Raw genomic sequence first — 13,860 nt, 5'->3', positions numbered from 1 at the left:
GCATAACATATCACTAACATGAACACACATACCCTTGTTCGAGCCACGAAGGCATCAAACATGCTAACTACTGCATCGGATAACATCCGGATACTACTGCTAGCTAAACGGGTCGGCATTGTGGCCTTAGACCCGTTCCTACTGAAAGGAAACTCACCTCGTAATCTGGCGGCTGAGTGTGTGTCTCTGAAAGCTACCGGCTGCTGCTCCTGAATCTCCTCGGCTACAAGCCCATGAACACACTCAATCAAATACTAAACACTGCACTTGGGGTAAAATGACTCTTTTACCCTTGGCCAAAGTCAACTTACTTTTGGGGCTGACTCGCCGAGTTGGGCCATCCAACTCGCCGAGTCCTATTCTCACTTCTCAGTTCTACATGCTGCTACTCGTCGAGTGTGGCATCGACTCGACGAGTACCCTCTTGATCCAAGAACTCTGACAATCTTCATCCGACTCGCCGAGCCGTATGAACAAACTCGACGAGTTGTTCATGATCCTAAGAAGATTGCCTTGGACTCGCCGAGTTGTATGAACAACTCGCCGAGTCCCTCCATCACTGAGTCTACCCTCAACTCGCTGAGTCCACACTCTAACTCACTGGATTCACTCGACACTGGTCAAAATGAAGGACTCGGGAACTCGCGACCCAACTCGCCGAGTCGTTCTTCCCGACTCGCCGAGTTGCCGCCATGCAACTGATTTTTACTCGATTTTGTTTGAATCCAACACATACAATAGATAGATCTGAGTCCCATAAGCTGCTTTACCACGTAAAGTTTCCAACTTTACGTGCACAACCTCATGAATAAGGGAAATAAGGCTAAAAGATGCATAAAATGGGTAGATCTATGATTATTATGCAAAGTAACTCCAAAAAGACAGTAGATCTGGGCTCTACAACACCCCAATATTCAGATCCAAAGGTATTTCGACTTATTAAGACATTCATGCAAACATAAGGCTTTGAACAACAACAAATAACTCTTAGAAGAGCTCTAATGGAAGATTAAAACATATGACAAGAAGGGAACTCCGAAAATACCTCAATAAACTCAGATTTGCCCTTGGATCTTTGCAATACAACTCGTTTCCTTGCTTCTTTCTTCTTCTCCTTCTTCACACCTTCACAAAATGGCACCAAATCACTTATAAGCTCTCAAGGGGGATTAGGGTTTCTCACTGAGTTCACAGGGTGAGGGAGGCGAGAATGGGGCTATAGGATGGTTTAAATAGTGGGCAACCCGGGGATTTAGGGTTTCATCCAGACGGATGGACTCGCCGAGTCCAGGATATGGACTCGCCGAGTCCCCGGCTCACGCGTGCTCTCAGCCGCGACCCCACTCGGCGAGTCAGGCTATGAACTCGCCGAGTTCCTCTTGCAAAACTCACAACAATTACCAATAGATTAACATACCGGGAACGGGTCGTTACAATTCTCCCCCACTTGACTCAGACTTCGTCCTCGAAGTCTGCTACGGCTGGATCTGCAAATAACTCTGGGTAGTGCTCTCTCATCTCCTCCTCAGCCTCCCACGTCCACTCAGACCCCTTCCGGTGCTGCCACTGCACCTTTACTAACTGAATTTCCTTGTTCCTCAAGGTCTTGGTCTTCCGGTCCAAAATCGCGACCGGTCTCTCAATATAATTCAGGCTACTATCAACCTGAATATCCTCTAGGGGAACGACTGCAGATTCATCCACCAAACACTTCCTCAACTGAGACACATGGAAAGTGTTGTGGATCTGACTAAGCTCTTCAGGAAGATCTAACCGATAAGCAACCCGACCCACCCGGGCCAAAACCCTGAAAGGACCAATAAATCTGGGGCCCAACTTGCCCCTCTTCCGGAACCTGATGACACCCTTCCAAGGTGAGACCTTCAGAAGGACCATATCTCCCACCTGGAACTCCAAGTCCGAACGCCTCCTATCGGCGTAGCTCTTCTGCCGACTCTGAGCCGTTTGTAGTCTACTACGGACCTGCTGGATCAACTCAGTCGTCTTGAGCACCACCTCTGTGCTCCCAATGACTCGCTGACCGACCTCGCCCCAACAAATCGGGGTCCTACACTTCCTCCCATATAGCATCTCGAAGGGAGGTCGGTCAATGCTCGCATGGTAACTGTTGTTATACGAGAACTCCGCTAACGGAAGGTACGTATCCCAACTGCCACCGAAATCTAGAACGCATGCCCTGAGCATATCCTCTAGAGTCTGAATCGTCCTCTCGCTCTGCCCGTCTGTCTGAGGGTGGAAAGCGGTGCTGAAATGGAGACGAGTACCCATCTCGTCGTGGAATCGCTTCCAAAATCTGGATGTGAAACGGACATCTCGGTCAGACACCACTGATACCGGCACTCCATGACGTGCTACGATCTCACGCACATAGATATCGGCTAACTTCTCCGCCGATATACTCTCCTGGATCGGGATAAAATGAGCACTCTTCGTCAACCGGTCCACTACTACCCATATCGAGTCCACTCCACGTGCGGTCCGGGGAAGCTTGGTGACAAAATCCATGGTAATGTCCTCCCATTTCCACACGGGAATGTCTAACGGCTGCATCCTGCCGTGAGGCCTCTGGTGCTCCGCCTTGACCTTCCGGCAGGTCAGGCATCTCTCGACGTACCAGGCGACGTCCCGCTTCATGCAGGGCCACCAATAATCGTGTCGAAGATCCCGGTACATCTTTGTCGCTCCTGGGTGGATCGAAAATCGAGACTTATGAGCCTCGTCCATCAATACCTGCCGTACCCCACCCCAGTACGGTACCCATACCCTACCATGAAGTGTCAACAAACCCCGACTGTCGTACTCAAATGAAGCTACTCGGCCTACTATCCTTTCACACTTCTGCCTCTCCTCCTTGAGGCCCTCCATCTGAGCCTCCTTGATCCGCTCCAACAGTGGAGTGATCACTGTCATCCTCATACACAGATCCCTGATAGGGGCCGCCGGCACCTTGCGGCTTAGGGCGTCGGCCACCACGTTGGCCTTCCCTGGATGATAAAGGATCTCACAGTCATAGTCCTTCAGCACGTCCAACCACCTCCTTTGCCTCATATTCAAACTCGGCTGATCCATAAGATACCTCAAACTCTTATGATCCGTGTATATGGTACAACGGACCCCATAAAGGTAATGCCTCCAAATCTTGAGGGCAAACACTACTGCCCCCAGCTCCAAATCATGTGTAGGATAATTAGCCTCGTGAGGCTTCAACTGTCTCGAGGCATAAGCTATCACATGGCCTCGCTGCATCAGAACTGCTCCCAAACCTGTGATCGAGGCATCACAATAGACTACAAAGTCCTCTACTCCCTCTGGCAAGGTAAGGATCGGGGCCTCGCACAATCTCTGCCTGAGGGTCTCGAATGCTGTCTGCTACTCCGGACCCCAACGAAATACCACTGATTTCCTGGTCAGTCGGGTGAGCGGCACTGCTATCTTGGAGAAATCCTGAATAAATCTCCGATAATACCCTGCCAACCCTAGGAAGCTCCGAATCTCAGATGGAGACTTCGGGACCTCCCACTGCATCACGGCCTCTATCTTGGCCGGATCGACCAGAATACCCTTCTGGTTGACGAGGTGACCAAGGAACTGCACCTCGCGCAACCAGAACTCACATTTGGAGAACTTTGCGAAAAGTCTCTCCCTCCTCAAAACCTCTAGCACCTCCCGCAGGTGCTCCTCGTGCTGCTCCTGCGTCTTGGAATACACCAAGATGTCATCTATGAACACTATCACTGACCGATCCAGCATCGGCCTACACACGCGGTTCATGAGATCCATGAACGCGGCTGGGGCATTGGTGAGCCCAAATGGCATCACCACAAACTCATAATGACCATACCTGGTCCTGAAAGCAGTCTTCTGCACATCCTCATCTCTAACCCGCATCTGATGATATCCGGAGCGTAGATCGATCTTGGAGAACCAAGACGCTCCCTGAAGCTGATCAAACAAATCATCTATCCTCGGGAGTGGGTAACGGTTCTTCACCGTTACCTTATTCAGCTCCCGGTAATCAATACACATACGATGCGACCCATCCTTCTTTCTCACAAACAGGATTGGCGCTCCCCAAGGCGAACTGCTCGGCCGAATGAAACCCTTGTCTAACAGCTCCTGCAGCTGTGTAGACAACTCCTGCATCTCAGGGGGAGCTAGTCGATACGGTGCCTTGGCTATTGGAGCCGCACCAGGGACGAGGTCGATCCGGAACTCGACCTGTCTCTCAGGAGGTACCCCCGGCAAATCCTCAGGAAACACATCCGGGTAGTCTCGAACAATAGGAACATCATCCACTGTCGACTTGCCCTTCTCCCGGGCATCCAAAACGTAGGCTACAAAACCGGCGCAACCCTGCTGAACATAGCGTCTCGCCCTTGCGGCGGAACAAAAGGTCGGTCCTCGCTGTGGCCTTTCGCCCTGAATCACCAACTCTCCCCCACTGGGAGTGCGAACCCTCACTAACTGAAGCTCGCAATCAATCACTGCCCCATTGGGGCTTAGCCAATCCATACCCACAATAACCTTATTCCCTCGCAGGGGAATAGGTACCAAATCCACTGAGAACTGCTCATCAAATAACTGAAGAGAACACCCTCTGTGCACTCTGCCGACCCTCACGGTCCTATCATCCGCTATCTCAACCTCTAATGGACAATCCAGCTCTCCTGGAGCTCTACTGAACCTCTTGCTAAGCGCAAGAGATACGAATGATCGGGTAGCCCCCGAATCGAATAATACCAAAGCAGAAATGCCGTTCACAGAGAACGACCCTGAATAAAACATACAACCATAAGCAGCATTTAATCAATAATAATAAAGAGATAAAAGGGAAAATACATACCCGTCACCACATCAGGAGTCGCTCGCGCCTCCTCTGCTGTCATCTGAAACGCCCTACTCTTCGCCACTGGCGCATCAGCTCGGCCCTGCCGGCCATCTGTAATCCTCAAGGTAGCAGGGGCAAGTGCAGCCACCTTCCCTGCCGAAGCTAAACTCGGACACTGGGACTTTTTATGTCCCCTCTGATTGCACTGAAAGCAAATCAGATCTGACGCAGCAACGGTAGTAGCAGGAGCCGTACAATCCCTACTCAAATGTCCAACCCGACCGCACTTGAAGCAGCCGGAACTCCCTGCCTTGCACGCTCCCTCGTGCATCTTCCCACACCTACCACATCGACCGTAGCTCGGCTGTCCCCTAGACTTATGATCTGAAACCCTGGGCTTTTTGCCCGAACCTCCCGAACCCGAAACCGCCTCCGGTTTCCTCTTCTTCTCCATCTCGAGATCAATCTCCCTCTCCCGAGCTCTAGCAATCATATCTTCCAGCGTTTTACAGCTGGACCGGCTCACAAACTGGCGGATATCGCTCCGCAACATCTCATGATAACGGGCCTTCTTCATTTCCTCATCAGCTACATACTGAGGAACGAGAAGAGCCCTCTCCCTGAACTTGGCGGTGATCTCCGCCACTGTCTCTGTAGTCTGGGTGAGGTCCTGAAACTCCCTAGCTAGCTGTTGCACCTCAATGACCGGTGCAAACTCCGCCCTGAACCTGGTAGAGAAATCAGCCCAGGTCATAGCGTCCAATGCTGCATCATCACCAATAGCATGTCCGACCTCCTCCCACCAATCTCGTGCCCTGTCCTTCAGAAGACAGGACGCCAATCTGACCTTGTCCCCCTCGGGACATCTGCTAGAACGGAAAGCGTTGGCCACATCTGCCAACCATCTGGTGCTCGCTATGGGGTCCCGTGCCCCACGATAGTCCGGGGCTCCACATGCCCTGAACTCCCTGAAGGTAAGGGTGCGCGACCCCATCATGGCCGCCACCTCGGCACGGAAGGTGCCCAGTCTCTCATCCATCAGCTCTAGAATCCCCTCCTTGATCGAACCGAAGATCACAGGAGTCTGCTCTATAATGATGCGCGTAATCTCTGAAGAAAGAAACTCTCGGGTCTGCTCATCCATGCGCTCATCCCCCGAGCCTGAACCTGATCCCTCCCCGGCACCTCCGCTGCCGGCTGCTGGTCTCGAACGCAAAACCACCATTCTGAAACACATCACAATCACATCAGAAAACAGAAAGATCTTGAGGGATCATTGACACTACAACTAGCTTCCTGGTCTTGTCTCAGCCTTTCTTGATTCGAGTACGGATCCTCTGCTTCCAGTAGTACGGGCCCATACTACCTTCCACATCTATCCGTACTTTCTTCAAGAACTGCCCCGACTCTACCAAGTCACTTCTACTACTACTGATCTCTGCTACTCTCATCCTAGGCTTGCCCCGGGGAACCTCAGACTTAACTCACTAGTCCTCAGCTGCTGCAGGTCTCCTTATGATGCTAATTAACCATCACCTGAACACCATCACATGTGACGAAGATCAGATAATCCTTCAAGTAAAAGACCCGTCCCTATAACGGTTGGACTCAAACGAGAGCTGCGCAATAGGGTCAGTTCCAGCACTCTGGGATTATTCAACCCTGATCACATGTGGTGTATCGTGTTCACCTAATGGCTAACTTCCATCACTCAGAATTCCCACAAAGCACGAAGCAGGCAGCATTCGGATAAAGGAAACATACTCAAGCAAAACTATTCTCAAAATGAGAAACTGATCTAGCATACAGTGCTAAGCTCATACTATCAGGCATAACCTAAACAGGCTATCCTACTGCTGTTTACTCAATACTAGCATGCAATACTCATAAAGCTGTAACACATAAGGCAGGCACATAAGGCATCCTCCTAGATCCTTAGTCCTATACTAGCATGCTATTCAACTGAAACTGAAACTGAACAAATAACTTGTATGGATAATTTGGGAGTACTTACTTGAGCTCGGCTGATCGCATGCATCACACCCTTATCTTGTTTAAAAATTTCTTTCTTTCTAAGTGCTTTCAAAATTCTTTTAGAAAACATTTTACTTTTAGAAATCTTTTTATTTCCCCTTAGTTTGAGTCCAGATACACCCGGAAGTGTATCCGAATCCCTCAAACCAGGGCTCTGATACCAACTTGAAACGACCCAAAAATACGACCCAAAAATTTTTGTTTTTAATATAATCAAAACTGTAATCAGAGCATCATATAATAAAACCATACGTGATGTATTCCAAAACATAATAAAATACTGTACGGAAAAACTGTATCATACTACATCAGATCAAAACATCTAAATCAATCCCAGGCTAAAGCTGAGGCGGTGGTGTGTGCGATGCCATCATCCCGAGCTCTTCCCTTTGCTTGCAGAAGTACCTGAAACCCAAACTGAAACTGTAAGCACGAAGCTTAGTGAGCTCCCCCAAATTACCACATACCATACAATAATATATCAAGCACATACGAGGCCTTGCCCCCTCCATCGGACCGAAGTCCGAAGCTGACTGACGAGGACCTTATCCCCTACATCGAACCGAAGTCCGAAGCTGACATCGGACCGAAGTCCGAAGCTAACTGGGACCTTGTCCCCTACATCGAACCGAAGTCCGAAGCTGACATCGGACCGAAGTCCGAAGCTAACTGGGACCTTGTCCCCTACATCGGACCAAAGTCCGAAGCTGACATCGGACCGGAGCCCGAAGCTGACTGATCATAGCATAACATATCACTAACATGAACACACATACCCTTGTTCGAGCCACGAAGGCATCAAACATGCTAACTACTGCATCGGATAACATCCGGATACTACTGCTAGCTAAACGGGTCGGCATTGTGGCCTTAGACCCGTTCCTACTGAAAGGAAACTCACCTCGTAATCTGGCGGCTGAGTGTGTGTCTCTGAAAGCTACCGGCTGCTGCTCCTGAATCTCCTCGGCTACAAGCCCATGAACACACTCAATCAAATACTAAACACTGCACTTGGGGTAAAATGACTCTTTTACCCTTGGCCAAAGTCAACTTACTTTTGGGGCTGACTCGCCGAGTTGGGCCATCCAACTCGCCGAGTCCTATTCTCACTTCTCAGTTCTACATGCTGCTACTCGTCGAGTGTGGCATCGACTCGACGAGTACCCTCTTGATCCAAGAACTCTGACAATCTTCATCCGACTCGCCGAGCCGTATGAACAAACTCGACGAGTTGTTCATGATCCTAAGAAGATTGCCTTGGACTCGCCGAGTTGTATGAACAACTCGCCGAGTCCCTCCATCACTGAGTCTACCCTCAACTCGCTGAGTCCACACTCTAACTCACTGGATTCACTCGACACTGGTCAAAATGAAGGACTCGGGAACTCGCGACCCAACTCGCCGAGTCGTTCTTCCCGACTCGCCGAGTTGCCGCCATGCAACTGATTTTTACTCGATTTTGTTTGAATCCAACACATACAATAGATAGATCTGAGTCCCATAAGCTGCTTTACCACGTAAAGTTTCCAACTTTACGTGCACAACCTCATGAATAAGGGAAATAAGGCTAAAAGATGCATAAAATGGGTAGATCTATGATTATTATGCAAAGTAACTCCAAAAAGACAGTAGATCTGGGCTCTACAACACCCCAATATTCAGATCCAAAGGTATTTCGACTTATTAAGACATTCATGCAAACATAAGGCTTTGAACAACAACAAATAACTCTTAGAAGAGCTCTAATGGAAGATTAAAACATATGACAAGAAGGGAACTCCGAAAATACCTCAATAAACTCAGATTTGCCCTTGGATCTTTGCAATACAACTCGTTTCCTTGCTTCTTTCTTCTTCTCCTTCTTCACACCTTCACAAAATGGCACCAAATCACTTATAAGCTCTCAAGGGGGATTAGGGTTTCTCACTGAGTTCACAGGGTGAGGGAGGCGAGAATGGGGCTATAGGATGGTTTAAATAGTGGGCAACCCGGGGATTTAGGGTTTCATCCAGACGGATGGACTCGCCGAGTCCAGGATATGGACTCGCCGAGTCCCCGGCTCACGCGTGCTCTCAGCCGCGACCCCACTCGGCGAGTCAGGCTATGAACTCGCCGAGTTCCTCTTGCAAAACTCACAACAATTACCAATAGATTAACATACCGGGAACGGGTCGTTACAACCACATGCAACATACCATAACAATAACAACTAAAGGGCCGACCTTGGTGCCATAGACCCTATCGATATAGTGAGGATAACTTACCTCGCAGATGTCGACACAAAAGGTAAACTCCAACTCTCGAATCACTTGACACAGGTTCCACCACCTATCATCATAGTACATCATACTCATAAGTCCTTAACCTTACAAGGTACTCCATAAACTGTTGGATTAATGTCTAAGTCCATAACTATAATTCGTAAGACTTGACCCGACCCGACATGGTCCATTTGGGTTGCATGGCATCATGCATTTGGATAGACTATAATGAGAGAAATAACACTTAAGGTTGGTTAATATATTATAAGTTCTAATATATTAATAAGGTTATTTAATTAGTATTGATCAAGAATTAATTTGGAATTAGTTAAGTGATCAAAGGGAGGCTAATTAAATATATGGGTTGATTGTGTAAATCATTCATTATTATATATGTGGGCTTGTGATTTAAGATTCCTTATGTTGGACTAAGTCCATGGGATGACCCATGGATACTCCATGGAGGTTAAAATCCATGGAGCATAAGGAATGGGTAAAGTTATGAGTTACATGGTGTAACCCTAATAGCCACCAAATAAAAGAATCCCATGGCTCAAGAAATCATGCACTAGTGTGTGTGTGTGTATGAGGGCTAGACGATTTCAAGGAGTGTTCCATTTCTCTCAAGTCATTCCATGTGCACTTGATGTTGTGTGAACCATTTGAGGTGTCACACTTGGGGCACTAGGCACTCAAGCTTCATGAAGACAAGATACATCAAATAAAAGGTATGTATTCTATCCATTTGATTACCCAAGTATCAAGTATTGTATGCTAGATAGGGTAATACCTTGGAAGTTCATAATTGCATGTATAATAGAGAAAACATAGATCCAAGGTATTTAGGGTTGCATGTACACTTAGGAGTGTTAGAATGCTCAAAACCCAACAATGATATCAGAGCCTAGGCTTGCTTTCTTGTTATACTTGCAAAATTGGCTGAAAAATCGAGTTTTTATGTTGTCTGCTCAGCAGACTCGCTGAGTCCAAGACAAAATGCATCCAACTCGCTGAGTTGGTTCGTGCACTCGACGAGTTGGACCCCAAACAACATATATTCGATTGTTTTGGCTGGAATTGGACTAGGAACATTACCCTAAGATGTTTTTGGACTTATAAACTTGTTTTTGATGTGGTAATGTTCATGCTAATCCAATTTCAAAGATAATTGTCAATAGATTCATGTTTTGTATTAGTTTAAAGCTTAGACTAATTACATGAAAAAGTTTGATTTGAATTATCTTGTTCTTATGAGTTGCTTAGATTAATAGGAAGTTATGTGAAATTTTTGTTTTCAATCCAAATTAATCTAAGAGTTGATTCTAAAATGTGTTTTTGTAACTTGTCCTCAAGTTATATGAAAAGTCACATTTAAGTTTCATAAAGCTCATAAAATTTGGCAATTGTTACAAAAAAAAATGAAGAGTCTTGTCTACAAGTTATGGAGGTTCAAGAGTCACCTCATTAAGTAATAAAATATAACCTTAATTAATTCCATAACTTATAAAATAAAGAAAAGTTACATTCTTTTATTAGTTTAAAGTCTTCCATAACTTGTCCTCAAGTTATGGAACTTGAAGACTGTTTTAACTAAAACTACTTTAAACACATAAGTTATGGAATTAATTAGTTTTGAATAGTTTCAAAACTTGCCCTCATGTTTTGGAATTTGGAAAAGTTTTCTTTTATGAATACTTTAATTCCAAGTTAGCTCTTAGAATTTTAAAAGTTAAAATTCAACCCTTATACTTTATAATATTATAAGTTATTAATATTTATATATATGTATAAGAGTAAAGTCAGACTTACCGTTAGTAGGCCACATTCACGAAGCTGGTCTATAAGGGGGGTATAAGGTTACTGCCTATAAAATGGCAGTTTAATGGGTGTCCAAACTGCTTACCCAGCAGTTCCTACAACTGAGATGACAACTCCTGCATCTCTGGTGGTGCTAGTCGGTACGACGCCTTAGCGATAGGGGCTGCACCTGGCACTAGGTCAATCCTGAACTCAACATGCCTCTCCGGAGGCACTCCAGGTAACTCCTCTAGAAACACATCAGCAAACTCCCTCACCACTGGAACCTCAGAAACTGAGAGCTGCTCTCTAACCCGCGTATCTATGACATACACCAAATAACCGGCACACCCGTGTTGAATATACTGCCGAGCCCTGGCTGCCGAACAAAACCCTGATCCCAACCTGGTGCCCTCACCATAAACTACCAGTTCTCCCCCACTTGGGGTTCGAACCACCATTTGCTGCCCCTCACAGTCGATCATGGCACCAAAACGGCTAAGCCAATCCATCCTTATAATCACGCATACATCCCTCATGGGAATAGGAATCAAATCTATCGGGAAGGGCACCCCAAAAATCTCCAACTCACATCCCTGGAAGACCGAAGAAGCAGAGACCCCGTGCTTGTTGGCGATCGAAACTCGCAACGGACACTCAAGATCATCTATCAGCACACTGAACCCTCTAGAGAAGGTTTGAGATACAAACGATCGACTCGCCCTCGAGTCAAATAATACCAAAACGGGCAAAGGATTCACTAAAAACGTACCTAATCACAGGTACAATCAATAAGCATAACACGGATACAATAACTGAGACAAAGAATAGAAAACGTACCAGCAACCACATCCGGTGTTGACTTGGCCTCCTCGGCCGTGAGCTGGAAGGCGCGACCCTGAGCCTTCGGAGGCTCCACCTTGACTGGCTTCCCATCTCCAATCCTCCCAGCAGCTGGCACGGAACCCTGCGCCGGCATGGCGGCGAGCTGCGGACAATTGGTCTTCACATGACCAACCTGATGACAATGGTAACAAATCCTCATATCTGCTGGAGGGGCGGACTGACGGCAGTCCCTGGTATAGCCCCTCCTTGCCACATTTGTGGCACCCACCTCCTGCTCGACAAACCCCTGAATGAGCCTTGCCACACTTTCCACAAGTGTGGCTCTGATGACCCCCGGACCATGTATCAACGGTTTTAGACCGTTTAGGCGCCGGCTGAGACAGTGCTGGTGCCTGATGCTGCCCCTTCAACTGCAGCTCTATCTCCAACTCACGCTATCGCGCGGCTTCCTGAAGGTCCAGGAGGGTATCACATCGCTGAGTAGACACAAACTGTCGAATATCAGTCTTGAGCATACTCAGATAACGAGTCATCTGAGACTGCTCTGAAGCAAACTCCGGGCAAAACATAGCCTCTCCGTGAACATACGGGTAATCTCCATCACAGACTCCCCATCCTGTCTCAATGTCCAAAACTCCTACGCAAGCCGTTCCCGCTCAATGCGTGGAACATATCGGGTGCGGAACATATCTCTAAACTGCTCCCAAGTAACAGTAGCCCATTGATCATCGGTATACGACCCAGTCGTCAGCCTCCACTAGTCCTTTGCCCCAAGCCTCAGCAGGTTCAGGGCACACCTGACCTTTTGGTCAGCAGGACATGAGCACGTGAAGAAACAACCCTCCACATCAGATAACCACCTCATAGCCCTAATCTCATCCTGTGTACCATCAAACATTGGGGGCTTTGTATTATCGAAGTCTCGGTACTGGAAAGCCCTGCCGACTCCTCCTCCAACCCCTGCCGCGGTTACAGCCGAAGTGGCTGCAGCGGCAACTGTCTCCGCTAGAGTTGCATATCGCTCATCAAAATACTCAACCATCACGGTCTTAATCGACCCAAACATCTCTGGCAGCTGCGCTCGGAACGCGGCAACAATCTCGTCGTGCATGATCTCCCTGATCCTGGCATCCAACTCCTCGGTCCCTATCTGAACCACGGGCTCAGGTGCTACCAGCACCTCCAACCCTCTGTCTCCTGACCCCGACCCCGATCCTGATCCTAATCCTGATCCGGATCCCGAAGCAACACGTCTCGTCACCATGATACTGGAATATATATATATATATATATATATATATATATATATATATATATATATATATATATACAAGTCATCAGATAAAAATCATAATGTCGGGAGACTAAAACCCCAAAAACCCTAGGGGTTGTGATTTCCTTGCTACGCGTATGGGTCATATGCTTTCAGTAGTACGGGCCCATACTACCTTCCACACCTACTCATATTTGTCTCAAGTATCATCACAACGTCCTAACAATATCATCAACATAAGAATGCGCCCAACCCTCACTTCTAGGGGAATACCAAATATCTCGCATCTAGCCTCATCACTTATCACAACTCTCACATCCATGAAACTTCCATCATCCCCTGCAGCGACGGTGCACGCTAGCTGCACGTAACGTTGGACCCCATAGACTTTCGAATATCTAATCCTACACTAAGGTCGAATCAGATATCTACAGTTATGATGTCAATTCCATATACAAGAAACCCTAGGCTAATAGGCATCATATAATCAGGCAAGGCTATCATGCGATTCCTGAAGATCCCTAGCCTAGCACTAGCATGCTGTTCTAACATATCAGAATATCAAATAACCGTATGGTATTTTGGGGTTCACTTACAGGCTCTGGCTGATCGTACCCTCTGCATCCTCCATCCTTATTTTGAAAACCATTTTAAAACTTATGTTCCGAAAATCTCCTTGATTTGAGACTGGATTCACATGATTGTTCCTCCAATTCACTCAAACCAAGGCTCTGATACCAACTTATAACATCCATAAATTTTATGCCAAATTTAAACTTTTTCAATCATAAATAAAAAAC

This window comes from Lactuca sativa, chromosome 6, assembly GCF_002870075.4.
Source record: "Lactuca sativa cultivar Salinas chromosome 6, Lsat_Salinas_v11, whole genome shotgun sequence".
NCBI classification, from domain to species: Eukaryota; Viridiplantae; Streptophyta; class Magnoliopsida; order Asterales; family Asteraceae; genus Lactuca; species Lactuca sativa.
Note: the sequence above shows the minus strand (reverse complement) of the source record.